This window comes from Pinus tabuliformis, chromosome 6, assembly GCF_031772625.1.
Source record: "Pinus tabuliformis cultivar Carrire ecotype Pingquan chromosome 6, CPIR1, whole genome shotgun sequence".
In the NCBI taxonomy this organism is placed as follows: Eukaryota; Viridiplantae; Streptophyta; class Pinopsida; order Pinales; family Pinaceae; genus Pinus; species Pinus tabuliformis.
This window is the reverse complement of record NC_142292.1, coordinates 1,514,496,701-1,514,523,496: the sequence shown is the minus strand read 5'-3', so window position 1 is coordinate 1,514,523,496 and position 26,796 is coordinate 1,514,496,701.

Sequence of the window (26,796 nt, the reverse complement as noted above, 5' to 3'; positions counted from 1 at the left end):
ATGTGGGAGGAGGGTATTAGAGAGTGGTATCAGAGCATGGTTCAACTCTCAGACTGGATGGGTTGAATGTGTTGGTCATGCACACATGTTAGTTTCATGTGTGTCTCTTACACTTATATACTTGTTTCATTTTTTAATGATGGATTAGGGTTGTAGTATGGCTATCATGGAGAATTTGATGTTGATTTCACGAAGAGTAATTGAGATGGGTATGTGACTGATTGTATATGGTTATTTGTCACTTACATGTTGATTTTATGTCACCTACTTACATCCTTGTATGTTAGGTTACATCCTTGAGTATTTTGATTACATGTATCAGTCTTGTAGGTTGATTGCAAGAACTTATCAATTATGTTCGACTACATGCGGTTGTGCATATTTGTAGTTGGTTAGGCATTGCTAATGCATATTGTCGGTTGCATGTAGCAATGTGTACAATGGATTAATGGTTGTTTTCATGTATGAGGTCATAACATGCACTATTGATACGACCTTGCATTGATGACTGGATCCTAGTTGGATTGATGTTTTTGTGTTGATACATTTATTGTTCATGTCTATACGTTGTTATGATTATTTTATACATGTATAATGTTGATATGGTCATCTTGCAGACAAGGTATCCTCCCCAAGCTATACTAAGGTACATCAATTTATTGTGATTTGGTTTATCTAACATATTATGCATTACAGGAAGAAAGAGATCAAATGGCTAGCAAGGTTGTAGACTACGCAAAATCTCCGTATGCATCAGATGAGCAACATAGTGTGGGGTATTCTTTTGATTTGGCCGATACATTGAGGATCTTGAAGGAAGATATAAGGAGTTGTAAGGTAGATAATGACTGGAGCATACAGGCACAAGAGAAGAAAGCAGAGGTTAATGATATACTTCTTCATAGTTTGTCAGACTTGCAGCGATAAGGGTTGCTTCGAATCAGCCATGCACATGAAGATGGGACTAATAGAGCATATGGAAGTAGATCTCTTGGTAGACACTGGTTGGATAGATCTGACACGGTGAGAGATGGCATGTTTTTGGACACTCCAGATAGGAGGGGTGATGACTACAGGTATTATTCTAGTTCTGGTTTTGATAGACATCATGATTGTTGTCGCTATCATCCTTACATGAGGAATTATAGGGGGTAATTTCTTGATGAATTAAAGAAATAAAAACCACCTACTTTTGATGGATATGTGAAGAAGCCAAAAGAATTAAACATCTAGTGGGAAGATGTTAAGCGGGTTAGAGACATCAGGACAGATGACTTGAGCTAATGAGAGTTCAAGAGACTTTTCAAGAAGAAGTACTTCTCATTAAGATACTATGAAATTAAGGAAAAAAATTCTATGAGCTAAAGATGGTGTCAATGACGGATGAAGGGTACACGACCAAGCTTCTGGAGCTATTGATGTGTGCACCGTATCTTACTAATGAAAAGGCTAAACTTCAATAGTTTGTTAGTCGTTTTCCATTAGCACTTAGAGATCGGATTCAATATGCTGAGCCTTGGTCACTTGAGGAAGTTATTAGGAAACTCAAGAATTTCTATGAACAATCAAAGTATAAGAATGAATCTCAGCATGGATGGAAAGGAAAGGACAAAGGTAGAGGTAAATGGAAGCCTAAGAGAAAAAGGCCTCAACATGCAGATCAGAAAGAGAGTGTGGCACCGCAAAAGAGATTTAATGCAGTTAGACAAGGACATGAGTCTCAACAGAAGCATAGAGGTTTTGACACTAGTCAGCTGGAGTGTTGGACATGTGGCAAGGAACACCTTAAGAGAGATTTTCCACAGAATCAGGGTGGTAGGCCTTATATATATAGTTCATAGGCGGCGCAGATTGTTGTGGATGTTGATCAGAGTATTCCATGTATCTATGCGACAATGGCCAATAGGTAGGTAGAACACCATGCATCTATCATTGAGATGGAAAATAAGCTTTGTGATCAAGTGATTTCTATTTTGATTGACCCTAGATATAGTTATATCTATGTTAGTTCTAACTTGCTAGATAAGTGTGGTTTGAGTAAGGAATTGCATGAAGAGTCTTGGTTAGTGTAGTTGGCTACAGGTACAAAGAAGTGAGTTCATCATATGGTAAGAGCTTACGCATTTAACTTAAATGGTATGCCTACAGTAGCCTATTTGAATGTATTACCATTGGGTTCATACAATATGTTATTGGGCATGGATTGGTTATATCTTCATGGAACAAAGGTTCACTCTTATGACAAATCTATTGAGTGTGTTGATGACAATGGAGAAACAAGAGTCTTATAGGGTAAGAAGAAAGCCGCATTAGCTAGGATGGTGATAGTTATGCAAGCAAAGCGTAGCCACATGAAAGGGTGCAAGCTATTCATAGTACACATTTCTGGTGATAAGGGTAAGGAGGTTGAGGATGTAGATGTACTGAACAGGTACCTAATGTTGCAAAATTTCAAGGATGTATTTCCTGATGGAATTACATAGTTTCCACCTCATAGGGAGGTAGAATTTTCAATTGAGCTAGTGCTAAGGGAAACTCTAGCATCGAAAGCACCTTACAGGATGAGCGCACCTAAGTTGGTTGAGTTGAAATTGCAGATGAAGGAAATGTTGGACAATGCATACAGTAGACCAAGTGTATCACCTTGGGGCACATCGGTCTTGTCTGTGAGGAAGAAAGATGGCACCCTTAGATTATGCATTGATTATAGGCAGTTGACCAAAGTGACTATCAAGAATAGATACCCTTTGCCAAAGATTGATGACTTGTTTGATCAGTTGAAGGGAGCAACAATGTTCTCGAAGATTGACTTGAGATCCGGGTACAATCATGTACACATCATAGAGGAGGACATTTACAAGACTTCATTCACGATCAGATATGGGAATTATTAGTTTGTTTTGGTTCCATTTGACTTAACTATTGCTCCAGCTACATTCATGTGTTTGATGAATAGTGTGTTGTGTCCGTATTTGGATAAGTTTGTTATTGTGTTCATTGATGATATACTGGTATATTCTAAAAATGAGAAAGAGAATGTTGAGCACTTAGCAGCAGTGTTGATATTGTTGAGAGATCATCAGTTGTATGCTAAGTTCAGAAAATGTATCTTCTTTCAGACTGAGGTACACTACTTGGGACATGTTGTCTCCAAGGAAGGCATTGCAGTAGATCTAGAGAAGATAGGGGCCATCATGGAGTGGGTAGCTCCTAAGAGTGTGGATGAGGTGAGATATTGCATGGGTCTTACAGGCTATTATAGGAGGTTCATTAGGAACTTCTCACAGATTTCTTATTCTATCACATCATTATAGAGGAAAGGTAAGAACTTTGAATGGACTGAAGAGTGTGAGGCTAGCCTTGAGTAGCTTAAGTAGTTTCTAACACATGCACCAGTGCTACAGATTGTAGATCCAGACAAGGAGTTCGTAGTATGTACAAATGCTTGCAAGAGAGGACTTGGTGGAGTGCTTATGCATGATGGACAGGTGGTATGTTATGAGTCCCGTAAACTAAAAGAGCACAAGAAAAACAACCTGACACGTGATCTCGAGTTAGAAACGATTATACATGCACTGAAGATGTGGAGACACTATCTTCTTGGTAGACTTTCAGGTAAAATGTGCTAAGCTTCAAACTCTTAGAATTCAATATGAAACTCTTAAGATGCATAGTGATGAAAGCATAGCTAATTAATTCCTATGTATCGATGAGGTTGTCAATTGTATGAAGAATATGGGTGAAGAAATTAAGGAAGTTACCTTAGTTGAGAAAGTTTTGAAATCCTTGTCTGCTAAATTTGAATCCGAAGTGTCTGTCGTAGAAGAAAAATAGGATCTTCAGAATATCACTATGATGAAGCTTCACAAAATCTTAACTTCCTTTGAGATAAGAAAAGGAGGACCATCAAATATGAGAGAAGCTGCATTCAAAGCTTCAGAAAAAGGAAAGGAAGAACACAATGAATCAGGACATATTTCAGAAGAAGAAGATGAGGTAAAATTTGTCAAAAAGCTTCAACGGGGTTTTGGAAGGTTTAGAGGTAAGTTACCCTTCAAATGCTTTTCTTGTGGCAGTTGGTCATTATGCTACCAAATGTCCTCATAAAGATAAATTTGAAAAAGGAAAGGAATATGCAAAAGGGAATATAAAACAAGTTGTCAATAAAAGGAGTTACTATACTCATGAAGATAGTGATGGGTCATCTAATAGTGATGAAGATGAAATTGGACAAGATTACAGACTTCTCATGGCTTATGACGATGATAATTTTTGAGATGCTTTAGAAGAGGAAGACCTTCATGAAGAAATATCTAAACTCAAAATATGTTTAGAAGAAAATAATATGATTATAGATACCTTAACATACCAACTTGCTGAAAAAGAAAAACACAATGAAAAACTAGAATGTGAAATTATGGGTCTAAGAAAGGATCTTGAGAAAACGAAATCTCTCAATCTTAGATTTGATAAAGGATCAAAAACTTTAAATGAAATTATCAAAGTTCAGTGTTCTCCTCCAATAAATACAGGTCTTGGATACACTGAAGAAGCATCTCAATCACAGAAGCCATCAACTTCCAACAAAAGCTATCTTGATGCAACAAAGGCCAGTGAACAGTATGGCAATCATCAACAAAGGCATAAAGTAGATCACGAGGTAAATTAGACTCAATTTACTCCAAGGATGAATAGAAGCCACAACCAACCTCAGATAAATCATACTCAATTTTCTCCAAAGATGAATATCAATAGAAACTACAATCACCAGATCAATAGATTCGATATTTGTAGGAACTTATTTAATAGGTAATTTTTTTCATGTCATAATTTTGGACACAAAGCTGCTCAATGTGTTGCTTACAAAACCATCATGACTAGAGAAGCACGAAATCAAAAGAATGTAACAGGGATCAAGAAAAGTTCCTATAATAACTTTTCTCTTCTGGAAAATGAAATAGAACGCTCAATATGTAACAAATTTGGTCATGAAGAATCTAAATGCATGAGAAAATTTCGGCAAGCATCTCAAAAGTAGAAAACTCCATTAAATCCCAAGATATGTAGAAGGAAAAAATCCCCAACAGAAAGATGTGGTATAGCCTTGTATGGAGAAGGACAAGAAAATTAGTGGTACATCGATACTGGATGCTCCAAACACATGACAGGTGACAAAGAAAAACTTCACTCATATAATGCCTAAGAAAAGGAAAAGAATGTCTCATTTGGAAATGACACTCCTGCGGTCATCAAAGGCAAAGGCTCTGTTTTCTTGAAAGAAAAGGTTAAAGTTGGAAATGTTATGTATGTAGACAGTTTAAAGCATAACCTATTGAGTGTCAGTAAAATGTGTGATCAAGGAAATGAAGTGGTGTTTCGATCAAACAGATGTGTTGTTCATGAGCTTGATACAAGAGAGACCATGATCAAAGGTACAAGAACTCAAAACAACTTATACATACTCAAGGGAGGACAACAACAGTGTTGTCTAAGCAAAAATGATGAAAACTGGCTATGGAATAGAAGATTGGGACATCTAAGCTTTTCTCAAATAAGAAAAGCATGCAGATTCAAGGTTGTTCGTGACCTTCCAGATATCAGCATCCCAGAAAATACAATATGCAAACCATGTCAAATCGACAAGCAAACTAGAGTTCACTTCATGGAAAAGGAAGGGTCAGCTAGTAAGCCTCTTGAGCTTGTCCATACTGATTTATGTAGACCATTAAGGAAAAAGTCACCTCGTGGAGAAGAATACTTTATTTTTTCCAGTGATGATTTTTCTAGAATGTGTTGGATAGATATTCTCAAGCATAAAGATGAAGCTTTTGAAAAGTTCCAAGCCTTCAAAGCTTTGGTTGAAAATGAATCAGATCGAAAAGTCAAATGCCTTGGATCTAATCAAGGAGAGGAATTTATCTCGGATGAATTCTTTGACTTTTGTGAACAACATGGAATAAAAAGGCAATTATCCACCGCAAGGACTCCTCAACAAAATGGTGTGGTTGAAAGAATGAACATAACAGTTCAACAAATGGCTTGAGCTATGCTAGATGAATCTGGAATTCCTGCAACCTTCTGGCGTGAAGCTGCATTCACTACCGTAACTATTCTCAACCAAGCAAATGTTTGGGTAAACAACACTCAAACTCCACATGAACTTTGGTATGGTAAGACTCCTACTGTAAAATACTTTAAAGTTTTTGGAAGCAAATGTTACATCAAAAGAAATGATGAAAAACTTGGTAATTTTGAACCTAGAGCAGATGAAGGTATTCTTCTTGGTTATTCTTCTAGAAGTAAAGGATATAAATGTTATAATAAAAGATTGGAAAATTGGTTGAAAGCATTGATGTTGTAGTTGATAAAACATGCAAAAATCCAAAACAGATAAAATCAACAGAAGATTATGACAATGAAGAAGATGGGGATTATTTTCCCACATCAAGCCAAAATCATATTGAAGAAGAAACCAATGAAGCACCAAAAGATGAGATAATGGTAGAAGAAAAGACTTTGTCTAGGTATGTTCAAAAAAATCACCCAGAAACTCGAATTTTAGGGGAAAAAGAGGCAGGTGTACAGACAAGAAGAACTATTACAGGGACCCCAAGCTATCTAGCATTACTATCCTCCACCAAACCTCAAAATGTAAAAGAAGCATGCAAAGATGAATGTTGAGTCAAGGCCATGAATGAAGAACTTGAGAAAATTGAAAAAAATGATACTTGGGAATTAGTTCCTAGACCCCATGATAAAAATATTATAGGAACTAAATGGATATTCAAAAACAAGCTAAATGAAATTGGAGAAGTCATTAGAAACAAGCCCAGACTTGTTTGTAAAGGGTATTCTCAACAAGAAGGTATAGATTTTGAAGAAAATTTTGCACCTATTGCCAAAATTGAAGCCATAAGGATGTTTCTTGCTCTTTCTAGCTTTCAAAAATTCAAAGTATACCAAATGGATGTAAAATTAGACATCCTGAATGGAGATTTAGAAGAAGAAGTTTATATTGAACAACCAGAAGGATTCATTCTTGGAAATGATGCAAAACTTGGATGCAGACTCAAAAAAGCCCTCTATGGTCTAAAACAGGCTCCAAGGGCCCGGTATTACCACCTTGACAAATATCTACACCAACAAGGTTTTACAAAAGGTTCAGCAGATAGCAATCTATATACAAAGATTGAAACTGATAAATTGCTAATTATCATTGTTTATGTTGATGATATCATTTTTGGTAGCAATGAAGAATCCATGAGTCAGAATTTTTCTTCAATAATGCAGCAAGAATTTGAAATGTCCTTGCTTGGTGAACTTACCTATTTTCTTGGTCTACAAGTTCAAAAAAATAAAGATGGTATTTTTCTTTCACAAACCAAATATCTCAAATAGATCTTGAAAGGTATGGAATGGAAGATTCTAAACCTGTATGTACCCCAATGGTAATAAGATGTAGTCTCAGCTCAAATGATGAATCAATAGCAGTACATCAACTGACTTATAGATCCATGATTGGCAGTTTTCTTTATCTAACAAGCACCTGACCTGACATCATGCATGTAGTAGGAATAGTTGGAAGATTCCAAGCAAATCGAAAGGAATCACACCTTCAGGTAGTCAAAAGAATTTCCAAATATCTTTAAGGTACTCAAGACTTTGGTTTATGGTATCCTAGAGATACAGATCTTACTCTTCATGCATATGTAGATGCACATTGGGCAAGAAGTGTTGATGACAGAAAAAGCACTAGTGGTGGTGCATTCTATATGGGTTCCAGGTTAGTGTCTTGGTTCAGCAAGAAACAAAGTTGAGTTGCTTTATCTACAGCTGAAGCAAAATATGTGGCTGTTGCATCTTGTTGCACACAACTACTTTGGATGATGCAAACCTTACAAGACATTCAGATCACATATACTCCACCCATCTCCATTCTATGTGATAATACAAGTTCCATCAATATTTCAAAGAATCCAGTCATGCACTCCAAGACCAAGCACATACCCATCAAATACTAATTTCTACGTGAAAAATTGCTTGAACAAAAAGTAAAATTGGAGTATGTTCCCTCCAAAGAATAGGTTGCTGATATATTCATTAAACCACTGCCCAAAGAAAAATTTGGATATCTCAGACAAAAGTTGGGAGTAGTTGTTGTATCATCCTGCTGTTAAATCTATTTTTTTTAAGAGAAAGGTTATTATACGGGTGTTTCATAAAGTTGAGTCGCGTACACACACGGGTTCCTATGGGACAAGGAGAGTATATGTTTTCAGACAAGAAAAATAATGGGGCAGGCTCTGATATGGGTGCTCTATCTGATATTGATGATCACAGTCTATTAATATGCTCTGTTCATTAATTTTTATCTAACTGACAAAGATTCCTTGACCATTGACTTGTTAACAATGCACAGGTAGCACAGGTTCATGGGGAGAATTAACCTTCACTCTCATTCTGCATTGTTGGCATTATGGTTGCTGAGTCCAGCTATGGTTTTAGATATTTATACCTTTTGTTGCTTAAGTCATGTAAAAGTCTAGGGTGTGATATGTCTTCTCATACATTTGAATGAGTCCTCTTGGACAAATGATGTAATTTGTATCCCCACTTTATGTGGGATGGATGATGTAATATTTATTGTTTCTGTCATGTATAAATAATTGGTATATCCCCACATGGTTGGATAGATGAGTCAAATCTGCTATATCCCCACTTGGTTGGGAGATGGGCGTATGTATGAGTCATTGGTGATAGGAAGGTCATCCTCACATAGTTGAGTTATAGAGTCATGTTATTTTAGAAAATATTTTTGTAGACTTTTCTTATGCTCACGGGGAGCATGGACGGTTTCAATGCATCTCAGCATGTACAAAAGGGGAGCTCAATCAGAGAATTCAACATGTACTCAGGGGGAGCATGAACATCATAATGTATGTCAAAGGGAGAAAATATCATGGTCCATCCTTTGCCCTTGATGTCAAAGGGGGAGAGTGACTTGGTGTTGTTGTTGCCATCAAGTCCAAAGGGGGAGATTGTTGGCATTTTGATACAGGCGTTGTCCTTGATGGCAACTCACTCAGATGAAAGATCACAGTGCAGTAGGTCAACATCAAAGAATTATAGATCAAACTCCAAAGAATGAAGAAAGAGAGGTGTACGTAGGTTAACCTTGTCCAAGCTATGTATACATGCAGGTTTACTTAACAAAAGGAGCGTATACGTACACACGCACTTTCAAAGAAGAAAAAGTGTGTATATCTTGGAAAACCAAAAGTTTTTGGTCCAAGGTATTTCTTGGTCCAAGGTATTTGATTGTTCCGAGGTATTTGGTCCAAGGTATTGGTCCTAAGTAGTTTTCATCTATGGTATTGAGAAAGGCCTAAAACTATATAAGGATGAGAAGATCATTAGGTCAAGTGTGTGCAAGGATTTGAATATCTTATGAAGTGTTGGATCATATATGTAGGTTAATGAGCTCCTAATGGTTTGCTTGATTTGATCCAAGGATGCACCTATATGGCTGATGAAGGTTGATGGACCAGGATCATAAAGGCTTAAGAGTATTATCATTATGTGGTTTGAACTTGAACAATCTAAATCTGAATACCGACACATGTTTTATTCTGTAAATGTAATGATCTGGGTATGAATGAAGTTTGGAATAGTTGTGATTTTTTAAGTTAGCATTTATAGATCTGTACACAGGTTTTCTTTAGTAAAAGAGTGTATACACGATGGTTCAACATATCAAAGTAGTGTATATATCATAAATTTGAATTTGCATATCTGTACGCTAATTCCCTTTGGTAAAAGTTCATATACACATTGGTTTGACACATGAAAGTAGTGTATCCCTTATGAAGTATGATGTTTAAAGTATCAGTTGTTTCTGTTTGTTGTTGCGGAGTTATGGGTTCTTCTCTGTGTTCTGGTGACTGTATTCTGGTGATAGTGTTCTGAATGATCAAATTGATTGATTGTGATTTGATTTAGTGATGATGGGTTGTCAAGTGATTGATTGATTCAGTTGTGGTTGATTCAGAAAGTGATGATTGAGTTTCAGTGATTGGTTGACGCGGATGTATTTGCTGGTTATATTGCAGTTATGATTTTATGAGTTTCAATGTTGTTGATGGGTCCAGTATGAAAATTGGATGAAATGTGGCCTTCAGATTGTGGTGTTGTGTTCCAGGAGTATCCAGTCTGAAAATTCACGAAATGTGGTCCCTGGTAGAAGAGTGGAGTTTTCTATAGGCTGGCACCTACGTACTAGTAAAAATATTGGCTAGTACAAGAGCTAGGAGGTTGTAGTTCCCTTCCATTAGTAGCTGGAGAATGAGAGAAGGTTGTAGCCTTTTGCAGGTGGGTGCCTACGTACTGGTATGAGTCTACACCAGTACAAGATTGTAAACATATTTTCTTATTATTAAAAAGAAGATAGAGATGACAACAACAGGTGGGTTTGACCCACATTGGGTTTCCACCTTATATCTTGGTGTTCATGTGTGTTACTTATGTGTGATGCTTTATTCTACTTTTACTGTGCACTGTCTAATAAATCTCTGATATACTGGTTTAAACTCAATACATGATAAATTTTCTAAATCAAAAGTTCTCTACATATACGTTGGTTGCTTTAAGTACAATCGCGTGTACACGCTAGTTCACTTCACTGAATTAGCGTATATAAATTTGACTGGGAAATAAAATTATAGATTTGATAATACTGATTCACCCCCCTCTTAGTATTATTTCCAATATTATCCATGGCCAGCTTCTCCATTCTGCTTAATGTCTCTACCTCTAGAACCTTTATGCCTTCTAGGGGTCTCAGACAAGGGGATCCATTGTCCCCCTTCCTCTTTGTTCTCATTATGGAAGGGCTAGGTAGAGTGATCAATAGGGAAAATTCTGAAGGAAAAATCCAGGGTCCAAAACTTACTCCAGATGGTGTTGCTTCTACTCATCAACAATTTTTCGATGACACAATGTTGCAGGGAATTCCTACGGTGAAGGAAGCCAGAGCCTTCAAAGAAATCCTGAACAATTTTACATTGGCCACTGGTACAGTGGTAAGCCTTGACAAATCAAAGGTGTTCTTTTTTAACACTAACATTGCTATTCAGAGGAACCCTACTAGAATTCTTGGGTTTCAAAGGGATTAGTTACCTTCTAAGTACCTTGGAATGCCTCTTACTGACAAACCTCTGAGCAAGGGAGTGTGGGAGCTGGTTATTAATGAACTTAAGGACAAAGTAAGGAAATGGACCTCCAGGTCTTTGAATCTGGTGGGGAATCTTGTTCTTAATAAGGCTTTCCTATAGGTTATACCCATTTCCATGTTTTCAACTCTTCCTGCTCCTAAAGGAGTTATGCAACAAATCAGGAGTATTCAACAAGATTTTCTTTGGGGCAAGGGGGAAGAGAAAAAGAAGTGGGCTTTTGTAGCTTGGGACAAGCTCTATAAACCTAAGGCCCATGGTGGTTTGGGGTTGCATGACCCTGAAATCCTCAGCAGAGTTTCAGGAGCCATTGGTGGAGGTGGCTCAAGGAATCAACCACCCCTTGGGCCAAACTTTGGAAGCATAAATATGAAAATAATTTGTAGGAGAGGGATCATATCTAAATTTCTGGGCTCATCAAGGGCTCCCACATTCGGAACCTTGCTTGGGAGAATAGAGCCATTGTCTAGAAGCATAGTTTCTAGGAGATATGAGATGGGAACCTTGCATGGTTTTGGGAGGACAACTGGCAGCAAGAACCAAATTTTTTTTGGGACGGACTAACTACTCTCAAAAATGACACTGACAATAAAGGTTTACTTATGGTAAGTGACTTCTGGGATCAGGCAAGGAACAATGGTAAATGGAGAGTGTGGAAGGATCTTGGTTATATTGAAGAGAGTCCTTTGAAGAGAGGCCTTAGAGAAATGCTTGGAAATCTTGATGGAGTCAAATTTACATAACGCCATCATCGAAGCTGACTCTGAATTGGTTATTAATTAGGCCAAGAAAATGTGTAATGGAACAACCCCTAGAAAAGTGTCAAAACACTGGAGGCTCTTGCAAGTCTTTCAGCGTATTCATTCCCACTTATGAACCTTGAGAACCGTCATCTTCATTCATCTGCGAAGAAAAGTCAATATGTTAGATGATCGTCTAGAAATGAAGGGGTGCTATGTAAGGAAGGCTATATTCAGTACGACTGGGAGTCTTTACCCTCTGGTAAACTGTGTGATGATTGTCAATGATAGGAAGCCAAAGATATGGTGTATCTCCAGACCATGAATAATGAACAGGAGGAAGACTAGTGGGTGTTGAAGGAATGACATAAACCCGTAGTGAAGAGAAGGACTAAGCGATGAAATAAGCGGTGAAATAATGATGCACAGGAGGCTTTAGATCATGTAAGATCAACAGACATATATGGTGGAAAAGATTAGCGGGACTAGGAGACGGTGGAAGGCCTTGAGCCTGGTTGAAGTGCCACATTAAATCCTAACCATCGATATTAATTCCAAACGATGATGTCAGATCTAACTACAGGGGTTCAACTATTTTTTAACCCGCGTGCTAGTTGAATGGCTGCGGACCATAGGTTTTAAGCGCATCCACCATCGTTTGGATATCGGGTGCTAAAGTGGCTGGAGGTTAAGTCTAAGAGCGGACCCGAAGTTTTATGGACCAAGGTTCATAATCTATTTTGGCTCTGGGAAGCGGTTAAGTGGCGAGAAAGCTCCCAATGCGATGTTGAGACAACCGTCGGATCAAAAACCAAATCGATGGCGGATATTTAATCGCAAATCACATTTGGTCAAAGAGTCAGGTTAACATTAAACCCAGTTTTGCGATATTGTGATATTGCAATATTGCGATGTGCCAAGCTTGCGAGATTGTGATATTGTGATATTGCGAGGTGCGATGTGCCAAGTTTGCGATGCTGCAATGGATTATGGATCGTTAGATCAAAGGGTTGAATGAATGGTAGCGGTTAACTCTCACTTTTCGCAGGTATCAAGTGTTGGCAGCTTGTGGACCTGAAGTTTTATAGACCATGGGTCATTTTCTATATCGGCTCCGGGGAGTGGTTATGGGGTGCGCAAGGTCCCGTTGCGATGTTGCGACAACCGTCAGATCGATAACTAGATTGACGGCAAAGATTTAATTGCAAATTGCATTCGGTAAATGAGTCTAGTTAGATATAAACCCAATTTTGCGTTATGCGATGTGCTGAGGTTAGCAATGATGCAATGGACTTTGGACCATCAGATCAAAGGGTGGATCAATCACGGCTTGCGGAAACTGCGATGGGTGATATGTCGAGAAGGGGTTAAAGCGTCTAAATTGGTTTTGTTGACCATGTTGTTGGTTTTTAATCAACGAGTCTACCTTTTGTTGGTCTTTACACTTGTAAAGATGTGTACCATATGTAACCTTGTTTTTTTTGTTAAGTGATGGCTCCACTCTTACTTGACCAAAAAAAAAGAGAGCAATGGGGAATTGTAATTCAAGAACAACATTAATTATTCTAGTGTATATAGCACTGATATGGTGAAAATAATTTTAGGATCGAAATATTTTTAATTTAACCTTTGTCCGGTGCTATTGAGTAGTGTAAGCATTGGTGTGTTATATATAAGTGGCACATTGTTGTTTTAAATAACGTTTCCATGGTGCGCTATATTGTGTACACACCGAGGCATTAACACACTAGTTTATCACCAGATAGGGAAAAATGAATTTTACAACTGACATTTTTGTAAATTTAACCATTTTCCGGTGCTCTCATGTAGAATATGCATTGGTGTGATTTTTTATTTAGCACACCATTTTTCTTCTTTTTCTTTGTAAATAAATTTTCCATGATGCACCATGTTCTATTAGGCAATGTTTATATGTATAGTAAAGCACCAATGTGTTTGTATATTATAGACACATAGTTAAAAATCATCCGCTAAAACATCCACCCGCCCACCTCCGTTAGTGACCTTCACTACAAATAGATTTTTGTGTTATTTTTATAGGGGCTTCCACAAAAACCTCCACTGTAGGATCATTTCCTTGTAGTCTATTATAATAGAAATCATAATACTAGAAACCCATAAAGGGGACCCTCCACCATACTTACAAAATTCTTGACTAGAAAACCATAGCATTGATTATGAACAAGCTCACACACCGAAAATAATGCAACTTTAATATCGTATAGAAATTTATCACAAGATTCCTTCCTTAAACAAAACCTAATTAAAATTTACATAGAAAGTTACCAAACCCGAAACCACATTAAAAAAATGCATTGATTCTAGTGATGTGGATTTAGCTGCTCATGAGAATAGTTTAACTCCAACACGTAAATCGAAAAATTTATAGATATGTTTTATCAATCCAAACACTAGGTTATATATCGTTATATAAAAAAAATTAACTCAAAAAGTTTAGGATAGAAATTTCACTAGATCCTAAAAGCTACCATCTAAGCAGAATACTAGAAATTATAGGAGAAATGATACCAACTACTCTATGAAAATAAAAAAATCAAAAGGTTTCATAACTCTCAAAATCAATAATAATATTCTAATAAAATAATAATGAGAAATACATATGCTCAATATACTTATACTAAGGATAAGGACTAGAATCCTTATTGGCTTTGGAATTGGAATTTGGTGATATAGATCAATTGAAACATTCTTCAATCGGAAAAATAAGTTAGTGTTGCAAAAGAAATACTAGGTTGTATAGTAGATAACAAAACTTGATATTTACTATGGAAGTTATTATCTCAATGTGCTAACCATCACATGCACTTGGCAGAGTCAAGAACAAATTGTCAGGAAATTATTATTTAGGGTTGTATTAGTTGAGATAACATAGTTAGTGATAAGAATTATTGTTTGCCTTCAATCAGGTTGGAAAAATAATGGAAATTAGCTATGATGGATTGAAATGAGTTCGCCTAATGGTATAGAACATTTGCATTCTTAATTTTGCGTATAAAATTATATGTTGTGAATAATAAAGTCACTTTTCTAATCTGAGCAAACATACATTAAATGATGGTGTTGATAGATAGAGTCACTAGTCATTATTTTGCAAAAACTCACCTTTTTCGAAATGCTTTATGAGAAGGTGTTTGCTAGCAAATTGTAGCATGTGGGGAGTGGTTGTAATGTTGTCAAATGAGAAACAACTAGAGATGATAACATTACCTTAAAATTGTTGTAACTGTACCAAAAATAATGTAATTTTAACGTGATAATGTAATTGTACATTAAGATTATAAATTTTCTTACTTTAAAAGAAGGATAATCAAATTTTGCATCTATAATAAAAATATAATTTTTAATAGAATATCAATAAAAAATTTGAAATTTTTTCACCAAATAAATAACTACGCCCAATACCCTTTTTGAGATATATATCAATCTCATGAACTTATATGAATCAATCATTAAAAAGTATTTTGGAAATTGGAACTTGAGGAACTATTTACACCTATTTGATCTCTCTCTCTTTGTACCAGAGAAAATAACTACGCCCAGTACCCTTTTTGAGATATATATCAATCTCATGAACTTATATGAATCAATCATTAAAAAGTATTTTGGAAATTGGAACTTGAGGAACTATTTACACCTATTTGATCTCTCTCTCTTTGTACCAGAGACCAAGAGTTAGATGGATCTATATTGGTAAACATTAGATGGATCTAGATTGGTAAACATTCAAATCATTTCATATGGAAAAACACAATAATATAATTTTAGTTCTCTTGAAAACTTTGTGAAGAAAAATCACATTCTGTTACACATCATAGGCAATTATAATATAATAAATTGCTAAGTTAAAAGCTGAATATTACAAGAGACTAACAAAAATAAATATTATTATTAGTACAATTATATAAATTAGATGACCATATGCATAGTATTTATTTTCCATTTATAATATTCATAAGCCATGACATAAGGCATAATATTGTAACTAAAAGAGAAAGTTAGTTTTTATAACAAAGTAGCTCATTTAGATGGTTATATATATATATATATATATATATATATATATATATATATATATATATATATTAATTGTTTTTATTATAAAATAATAATTTAAAATAAAATTATAATTTAAATAATCTTTAGGATTTTTTTTATTGGCCATATAAGATATATAATAAAGTGTGTTTTTAATATTGATATATATAAACATTTATCTATCATTATATGACAAATTTTATTTTTGATATTTTATTTTTATTAACTCAAAATAGTTATTAAAATTTTATAATTTTATCTTATATTCCTTTTTTCTATTTTAAAAGCATTTTTCTTTTAATTAAAAATATTAAATAAATTACTTACTAAAATATATATTACATTTACCATTCTGTAACCAACAAATTTATATATATGTTTGCTTATAATTTTGTTTTTTTAAGTTTATATATATATATTTATTTATAATTTTGTTTCTTAATGGTTTTTTAATAAATTTGTAATAATATTGATTTTTGATTTTTTTTTTTTTTTTTTATATTAGAATTTATCAATCATATAATTAGTTTGAAAAAATATATTTTTTTTATTATTGAAATTGTATTTTTAAATTGAAAGGTTCAAATAAATTTAATATATTTAATAAATGAAAATTATAGTTCTTATTCTTTCCGATCAAATTTTAAATAAAATTGATAAAAAAAATAAAAAAAATTAAAGATATCATTTTAGATGGGTCACTTAACAAGTATGTGTCATATAAAGTTAGGACAATTACACTTCGATTATAATCGTAACAATTAAAATTAATCTATATCACACTCATGGATTTGATAGCTAGCATATAAAATTCTGAAATCTATAACTTGTAAGGGATAAAAAGTACTTTTTAAAGTCATTTATTTTAAAATTAAAATCTTCTGTAATTAGCGTTCAGATGTAACAAAAAAAAATTCATCAATTTTATTTAATCACCAAAAATCAAGAATAATATGCATTAATTAATAAAATTCATTCAAATTACAAATTAACAAATTTTATTCAAATTAACACATTTCATTCAACTTTTTTCAGTCTCCTTGCAAATTGGCAGGGACTACCATTGCTTGCAACAGCATCAACACAGCATCAACAGATATCTTGCAATATGCCTTGATATGTATCCATTATTTACTATAATGGAAAATATACTCTACTACATCCGAAAATATATTCAGAATAAGCATTTTATTTTTATATTTCATTTAGCAGATATCACATTTAGTAGAGGTGTACAAACGAGAGAACCGATAATGAAGAAGAGTTAAGTTAGGAATATAGCAGGGGTTATCCTTACGTGGATTGCAGGCCTTTATTCAATTGAAACAAAACAGTACGTGAACTCAGGTTGCAGAGGCATTCCATAATGCATTGAAAAACCTCAACTATACATCCTGGGGAGGTGTCGCTTGTGTTCTAAACACATAATCTGCCTCTTTATCTAGTGGATATAACAAAGCAAAACACATTGATATGCATCACTATCCGTACAAGAAGATGATGTAAACCATTTGTTTATCCTCAACACAAATCTAACCTAGGATTCTTGTATACAAAAAACTGCCTCTCCCTATCTCTTTGTAAATCTTGATCTCAAAGTAATCTCTTAAATCCTCAAAGCTAATATACTATTGTTTCACCATCTTGGTGATGTCATTGGGAATGTGGATCCAAAAGTTTGGTTGGAAACTATCATCATAGTATATAGTATCAATGCCATCACTTCATAAACGAGCATATGACATCTATATCTTTTTGCACTCGAAGGTCTTTCCCTTATTTGCAAACCATGGGCCTCTCTGTCAGATTACTCACCATCATCTTTAGCCCCCTCGCTTATATTCACACATAGAAATGTCATTGCACTAACATATACCTCACCTTGTATGCACTTTTGGATGATGCGTACTCACCCAAACACTGAAAAATCCCAGTACGCTAGAGCCCAGATAGAGAAGACAACTACCTAATTGAACATACTAGATAAAATTATTTAAGATCAGAAGAACATATTGATGGAAATGAATGGCTATTACTTTTTGAATATAGTCTTGTCATAGAGCTGCTCAATCTAGAGAAATAGAGGAGTTGATAGGAGATGTCTATTTTTATAAAGATTGTTTTAAGCAGATAGGCTTTGTCTATACTGGAATTCGGGTGCATGAATTTTAATTCTTTAAAATATTACAAATTATGGATGATACATGATCCAAGAGTTTGAAAAATAGTTTTTTACTTTCAAAGCTCCAATCATGTCTTGGCTTTATAAATTATTATGTTTACAAATGCAAAATAATTATTTAGAGAGTTACAATGGTCATGGATTTACAAATTCATATCATTACAAATAGTAAATAATTATTTTGAGAGTTACAATTATTTAACAATTTAGATGTGCTTAAAAAATTCAATAATTTGAAAAATGCATAATAAGTGTCTTTTCAGTGGCTTCTTTTCATCCATTGGAATGAATTTTGTTTTGATCGACTGGAATAGGATTGCAAGTATGTGTAAAGTATTGTCATTTCTAGATGCTGAAATTCTCCCTCACAATGTGGAAACTTACATAATCAAATCTTTTATGGTAAAAGCATTGCCTAAGGATATAGAAAGATAGTTTTCTAGTGACAACCAAATCTCTTACCCTTGGAGCCTATTGTGTGTCTCTTGAAGAAATATATCTGGTAAGCTATTTGCACTATTGGTATTGCACTATACTAAGAACCACACTTGCCTTTTCTTAGAAAACCCTCCTCGTTTTATATTTTCACGTTGATTTGTATCACACCGATGGAGATTTTTAGTTGGCTTCTTGGAGAATTGGAACATCTTGAGGGGATACATATTCATATAGCCCTTTCTCTTCATGGCATTGGATCATTTGATGGATGTTCTTGGTTTCAGTGAGTCTGGTTTCTCCTGGCACCTGCTTGGATATAGATCTTTTTGAAATCAATCAGTTGCTTCTTTGGGGCATTGACTATAGAGAAGAGAAACAATACATGGCTTCCATCTATGTTACCAATGTTATTACATCAACATCAACTTGCAGGGACATGTTCTCGCATTTACTGTTATTCATGTTGGCAGCATCAGAAGATTCTGGTTCTGTGGGAGAACATTTGTATTTTCCATCCAGAGGAACAAAGATGAGTTTGGTTACATGGACTAGAGTGATCTTGAAGCTTGGACTACAACGATGTTGAAGTTTGTGTAGCTCATTCCATTTCCAAAGGCGAAGACAATTTGTCCTGTATATAATCTGTAAGTCCTACCAAGTCCTGTCAGGGTAACATGTGGTAGGATCTACCCTCATTGTCTTATTGGTCATGTTAACATTGACAACAAACTATTTAGATAGGCACATTTTTTTAACAAAAAATTACTATTTTAATTTAATTATTAATAATTATTAAGTGAATAGTAAATATTTAATCTCCATAGAATATTTTACCTTCAATAATTCTTTATATGTCATTGTTCTTCTCAAATTTATACTTTATGATGTTTCCTTTTCAACATTTGATGCAATTACTAGTTTTATTTATTTTAAATTTATTAATACTAATTACCTATTTAATTTATATAACTATATTAATTATAAGAAAAATATATAGCATCTTTTTATTATATCTCTATGACTAGCATTCAACACTAAAGCATAGATTCTTTTTATAACTGCCCTAAACAATCATATACATTTAATTATAATTTTAATATTCTATTAAATTTACAAACTCATATAAGATGAAAAACTTTCCTATTGAAATAATAATATTGAAATAATACTTCCACATATATTGTGCTAACCACATCTACTATGGTCGAAGAAACCACAAATGACTTGACCATGTACAACTAACACATTTAAAATTAAATAAAAGTCTATACAATAAGTTCTATAATAGTGTAAACACATTTAAAATTAAATAAAAGTCTATACAATAAGTTTTATAATAGTGTCATTATATACTTTGTTGGTATCTATAGAATTATTTACAAACTCATGTTAAAGAGAATGAATATTTTTTATGATAGTGCACGTTTTGTTCGTAACATGAGGATAAATAAAGTTTTATAAAACTATATAAAGTTTTATATGACACATTTCCCTGTGATTACCTTACTCGATTGTCTGCATGTTGCCTGATCATATCAGAGTTATGCTCCCTATCAATCTTTCGAGTCATGTTAAAACAACAACTTTCTTAGAACATGAATATACCCTTTCATTATCATGTGTATCTCTACATATATAGATATGTGTTCTCACACGTTGTCCTTTTCCAACTTATGATAGTTGCCAAATCAAAGTCTTACCTTGTTATTTAATATTTTATCGTTGGTCTTATCATATATATAATTTTCTACAATCCTACTAAGTTTCCCAAGAGATCTCACTTGCATCTCTTCCTTCTCATCTTGTTGTACCAACAGTCATTTCATTAATGACAATTCTCCTATCATTTTGTATTTTTATCAAACTTGATCATTTAAATTGTGAGGTAATTATAAATTAAACTAATTAGTGAATCAACCAATAATTCACTGTAACAAGTCTGTAAATAACACCTTCTTGAGCGCGCCCCCCCCCCCCCCCCCCTTTCCATATCCATCGTTTATAGGAAATTCAAGTGTTGTCAGCATTATTTTCTATATTTTAGGGGTCTTTCTGGTTAGGTTAATGAGAATCACATTTTTCCAGTGAGTGTTTGTTGTGGGGAAAAGTATCCAACACGGAATGACCCTATCCCACTCTAAGGGTGATAGTTCCTTAGCAATAGCTGAAGCAAAGCTATCTAAAGTTACTTCTTTATGACATGCAAGAGACGAAAGGAAGAGATCCACTTACCGATGTCTTGCGCAAATGGTCGATCCAATCTCCTCTATTTGCCGCTTGCTCCCAGCTCCAAGTCTTCTCACGGGCCCAGCTACACGAGATCCTGCGAACAAGACAAGAAAAGGAAACTACAAGAAGCATGCATTCATAATTGATTCAAGGATTAGCATAAATCAAATACACAAGTAAGACAATACACCATTGAAACACATGCGGATAGAAGAACCTCAAATGCTTTATTAATATAAGGAAGTAAGGTTCAGGCGGTGATACAACCGTGAGAGGTCCAATCCAGCATCACCTTCCCGATGGAAAGAAATCTCCTCTTCACCTCCCTCAAGCAATCACCCAATACTCACAACTGTAAACCAACAGCAATTCTTTGCACTAAATTCCGGCCTCCAGATCCCATGGGATGAGATCCTTATATAGAGTTTTGGAGTGAAGATAAGTCAGCTTGATGTGTGACTTGTTGTCCTCTTCAACTCCAGTTGTTCTTCAGTCCTTGAGTCCACTCGGAGTTTCTACCTTCCACTTGGAGTTTTAGAAGCTCTTAACTCATCATTAGGCGAATCTTCTGATCCAAGTGTCATTTTGGAAGCTTCCTGGGCACTAGCACATTGAGAAAAGATTCCTCCACATGTCAAAGTACGCCCATCGCAGGTAGCCTTTGTTGCACTTGCTATGCAGCGCAGGTACACCATAGAGCTTTTGACATTCAGCGCAGATGCTTAGTGGAGCAGCTGCTTTGATCCAAAATTGACCTGTTTTTGAGTGTTTTTCAGTGGAGAACTGATCTGAAGTGCTGTGGTTTGCTGACCTTGTTCCTCTAGGGGTAGGAACAACATGTTTAGGGACTTTGGATCCCTTAGATTATTGACATTTCATGCTCTATGCTGTAAGGCACAAAAATGTCTATAACAATTGCCCCCTAAAGTATGAGGTCGTTTATCGGGTGAAATGCTTTATTAGGAGGATCCGAAGTTCATTCAATCGTCGGGAGGTGACCTGTAACAAAATACAATACAATACATTATCTTTTCATACTTTCTTTTCATGATCTAGCTGATGCGGGCATTTCCCATGCTCAGCTTTATAAATACATTTGCTGTACATAGACAGACGATCGTCTGATAATAGACTGATAATTCTCTGCTTTTAATTATCATCCTTTTAGTAGGATGATCATCTGCTGCACATGTCTATGTTTTTTATCTCCTGAATATATATCGCAGCCCGGATGGATGAAACTAGATCCGGGGTCTTCAAACTTGTCTGATCTTCACTCTAGTACAAGTCGATCCATGTGAGAATTTCTTGAAGTCGAACATGGAAAGACATCGCTTGATTACCAGTCAATAATGTAAACTGTTAACAAGCGCGAGAGGAATCACCGATAATGATGATGACCCTCAAGGTACTGCAGCACAATTCACGTGGCGTGAATATAGGATCTGACGTCGAACACCACGCAAAGTCTCCTGGTCGAAGGTCATTAACGTATACCTATCGCCGGAAGTGAGAAACTTGCCATTGAGGCATGCAAGCTTCAAAGTACTGAGGGGGTGTTCCTAGATCAACTTCTTGGATAATGAGCTGATGTCGACAAGAAGTGATCCGTCAAAGGAGGGCCTTAATGAATTCCACATCAGTGACACGGAACGGAGCTAGTGACGATGGTGAAAACGATCTGTGAAATATGATTCAGGGTGGCGGTCATGGAAGGATGAAAGATGATGTATGGTAGTGGATGGGACCCGGTTGACACTTTCTGAATGACATCTCTTGAACATATAACGACACTGATGTGATGGATCGGTAGCATTACCCCATGTACGGATGGTATGGCGAGACCATGGTGAAGGGACCGGTGAATGATAATAACCCAACCCGATATTTACGGAGGCAAAAGTGTCATGTTCAAGAGCGACTTGCTACCATTAAGCTTTGAGGTTCTCCCAATTTTTCCCCAGTCATTTCTGACCAGTACCTCTTTATTTTTGTCAAGCTTGAGGAGGATAACATATGCTTGTTCTATAACCTGCCCTTCGGGCAAGCCCATCGCTATGTTTTAACGAGCCTAGCGATAGGGAAACTCGTTCTCGTCTAAAGACAAGTTTGTCGCTATTCAATATTTTTAACGAGCCCAGCGACAAAGACAACTCGGTCCTTTTCATTTTTAGAGAGTCTAAAAAGGTACGTAAAGTTAACTCCAAAGGTCCTTTTTCGTCATCTAATCCCTTAAGTCCAAAAAAGTATAAAACAATATAGAAGGGATGAATGTTCGATAGCTTTATCGAGCTGAACTAGACAAGCGCTCGATCTTTTTGTGCAATAATCCCTCAGGTCCAAAAAGATTAAAATCTAGAGGAGGGATAGCTCTTCCGGTCCTTTTAACGAGCTGGAAGGCCAAAACTCGGCAAACTTTTCATATTTTACGAGTCAGTGAAAAGAGCTCAAAGAAGACTCGTATTTTGAGGAACGAGTGATAAACAGGGATAGCAGCAGATTCCAGGTACAGGTTGGAATTTTCCAGTCACGGCAGTGTCACAAGGATGGCTAGGTGAAATCACTCTTCGCAGCTGTTCCTCAAAATAGGTAAACAATCAAGGGGATGTGAATGATCGGCCAAATGAAAAGTGGAGGTGACGGTGCAAACACGACCAAGGCTTTTTATGGCTGATGAATTTACGGTCTCAAATGGTTATTTACCTGTTCATTTTTTCTGGATGAGCTTGAACTCTGGAGGAAGCTTGCTCACATGCTTATGTTTATTTTATTTTTTAACGAGCATGAATTCCGCGTTAAAACTGCTCGGTTTTGCGTTTATTTTTTAACGAGCATGAACTTTGCCAAAACTGCTCATTTTGCGCATGCCCCCAGCATCATAATAACGCATGTCAAAGGAGGGTGCCCCCAAGCTTCATTGCATTCAACTTGGTGGTTGGAATGAAGGTTTACCTTTGAATTTTGAAAAGGGGATTTGTTTCATTTTTTAATGAGGTTGACATAGTAAAAGAACTATCCTCATGACTCCTTGTTTCATTTTTTAACGAGGTTGACACGAGATAAGAACCGTCCTCGGAGCCCACTGTATTTACAGTATTTCCATTAGGGCGATGATCCATGCTGACAAAATATTTAGGAATCTTCCGAATCCGTTGGATATAGAAGATTTCATATTGTAGGTTTCCACTGTGGCTACTTCCGCCAGATTACCCGCCGGTGGTAGGGCAAAAGTACCCATTAAGGCAGGGTCTTTTAGGAGACCTACTCCAATATTTTGGAGCGATTGATTACTTTCATGGATCATTGTGCTGCTTCCCGTAACTTGAGAACTGTTGGGGAGAAATGTTTGTTGGTCGACGATTGTAATTTTTCCTTGAAAAGGAAATACAATCCTCCTGAAGTAGGTCGACACAACTGCAGCCATGGCATATATCCAAGGCCTTCCCAGTAGGATGTTGTAATCGAGGTTTCCGTCGATTACTTCCACATCAACTTCTACTGTTTTGCCCCCCAGTTCAACTTGCAAGTTACTTAAAATCCCGTATGGAGTGTATGATCGTCCATCAAATGCTTTTAATGTCGTTGACGATTTTGACAAGGGTGGTGAGCCTAAATTTTTCCAGCAACTCATCGACATAAGACATGTAGATGCCCCCTCATCAATAATTGTTCGATGAACAGTTTTGTTGAGGGCTTTCACTTGAATAAGGAAAGCTAGTTGAGCTGGTAACTGAGGGTCATATCCTTTATGATCAAAGGCCACAAGATTGGAATCCATTGGGCCAATCCCACTTATCGCTGATATTAAAGCTTGCTCTTGGGAGGGGCAATTTTGCGGTACCTCAAGTGTCGACATAGCAGACGGCGATTGGGCCAGGTCCTCTACTATATTATAATTCTGTGCTATTTTTGCACGAGGATTAAATTTCGATTTGTGTACTACTCCCTTTGGCGACTTTATCATTGGTTCAGGAATGATGGGTGGCACGACTTTGGTCAAAGTTGTTGTTGAACTACTAGGTTGTTTATTTGCCTTGTTGTTCAACTGCTTTGGATTCCTGTAATCTTTATTCCTTGTCAAAGCATTATTCTGTTGCTTTGAGGTGGACAACATAAGCACTTGGGATCGGGAAGCATTTTGATTAGCAACCAGATTTTGTCTTGGAATAGGAAACGGATCAATCAATACTGCTGGGGTTTTTGAACTCTTGAATAGTTTCTTAACTTCAGCTATATGTGGACAATCTTTCGTCCAATGATCCTCATCGCATATATGACACCCTGTCGGGGGTTTCCCTTTCCTTTTCTTTTTCTTCTTGCCCCCTGGTTGCTTCAGTTGTTTGCCCTTGTCGGTCGACATGGCATTTACTTCTAAGGCAAGAAATTCCTCATTTGCATTTTGACTAGAAATTTTGTGTTTGCCAGTCACGCCATTGCTGGTGTGAGAGTCAGTATTCGATTTAGGAGGGGGAGGAATTGAAAATTCAGGTCTAGGGGCGTCAGGTATTTTATCGTAGAGCGTGCCAGACTGAGTATATACTAAGTCTAAATATTGAGCACGAGCAATGACCTGCTCCTCTGTTACGACTCCCCCCTTGGCCACATCTTCCGTTATAGCCGGAAGTAACGACTTTATAAACCATTCAACTAACAGCTGATCGGGAACGTAAGTTTTCACCATCCTACGACGACGTCGCCACTCATGTATATGATCAGATATGTGAGTGGCCGTTGTCTGTTTGAAGTTGGTAAGGAGTTCTGTTCCCGTTTCATACCTTATCGGTAATTGAAAATGGGTTAAGAAAGTCGTGGCTAAGGAGCTGAAATTGTCGAAAGAGGCTCTTGGCAATTCAATATACCATTTAGCCGCTGGACCTGTCAATGTCCTCTGGAAGAGGCGAAGTCTTATCGAATCATCATTCAGGGTGTTTGATGAACACCACAGATGAAAAGTCATGACGTGATTCGACGGGTCTTCACCTGGATTTCCATTGAATTTAGGAATGTCCGATGGAAGTTTATGCGGAATCGTTGGCCACCAAGGGGCATAAGCAATTGGATCATTCGTCAGCCGGTTTAGATCTGGTAATTCTAGAGTTGCTACAAAAGGCAACTGTTGGTTCAGATTAGGCAAAGCATACCCAGGATAAGATGGTATCGCCTGAGCAATGGGTCTTTGCAGACCAGCATAATGCTGACAACTTTGACAAGGTTGATGGGCAAAACCATTATAGCATGGTTGCCCATTACTTACAAAGACTTGTTGCTCAGGTCCTTGATATGATTGCTGGAATGGAGGTTGTTGAGATTGAAACAGCTCTGGTTGTTGGACCATTTGCTGTTGACCAATAATGGATGATTGACCAAGATTAGGAGTCACAGTACTTGTTTGAGCCTGAGTCGCTCAAGATAAGGAGGCACTACCCTGAGATTGTGATTGAGCCTCTGAGACAAGAGGTTGTTGTATTACAACAGGTAGCGCTTGCACTTGCGACGCATTCGCCATAGCAGGTGTGGTGGGAATATTCGACTCAGGGTGTACTGGTGGCATTGAATATGCAACTCCTGATCGTTGAGGCAGTATTGGTACCCAACCGCTGGATGTAATTCCAGTTTGACCTGATCCTTGTTGTAAACTCTCATATGGTTGTTCTCTAGGAGGGAATAATGAAAGAGCATACTGCCCTCCACATGGTGGAAATCCAGTACTTAAAGGGTAAATTGGCCTTTGAAGACACATTGGATCAATTTGTTGAGTTTCAACATAAGAAGTACCAGATGATAATCCGGATGAAGAAATAGGAACTAACCATATTGTCGTCCCTGATTGGACTCCGGCTTGTTGTTGACAATTTGCCGGGACAGATGGTATACCAGCGAACATCGTTGGAGTAGCAGCAGG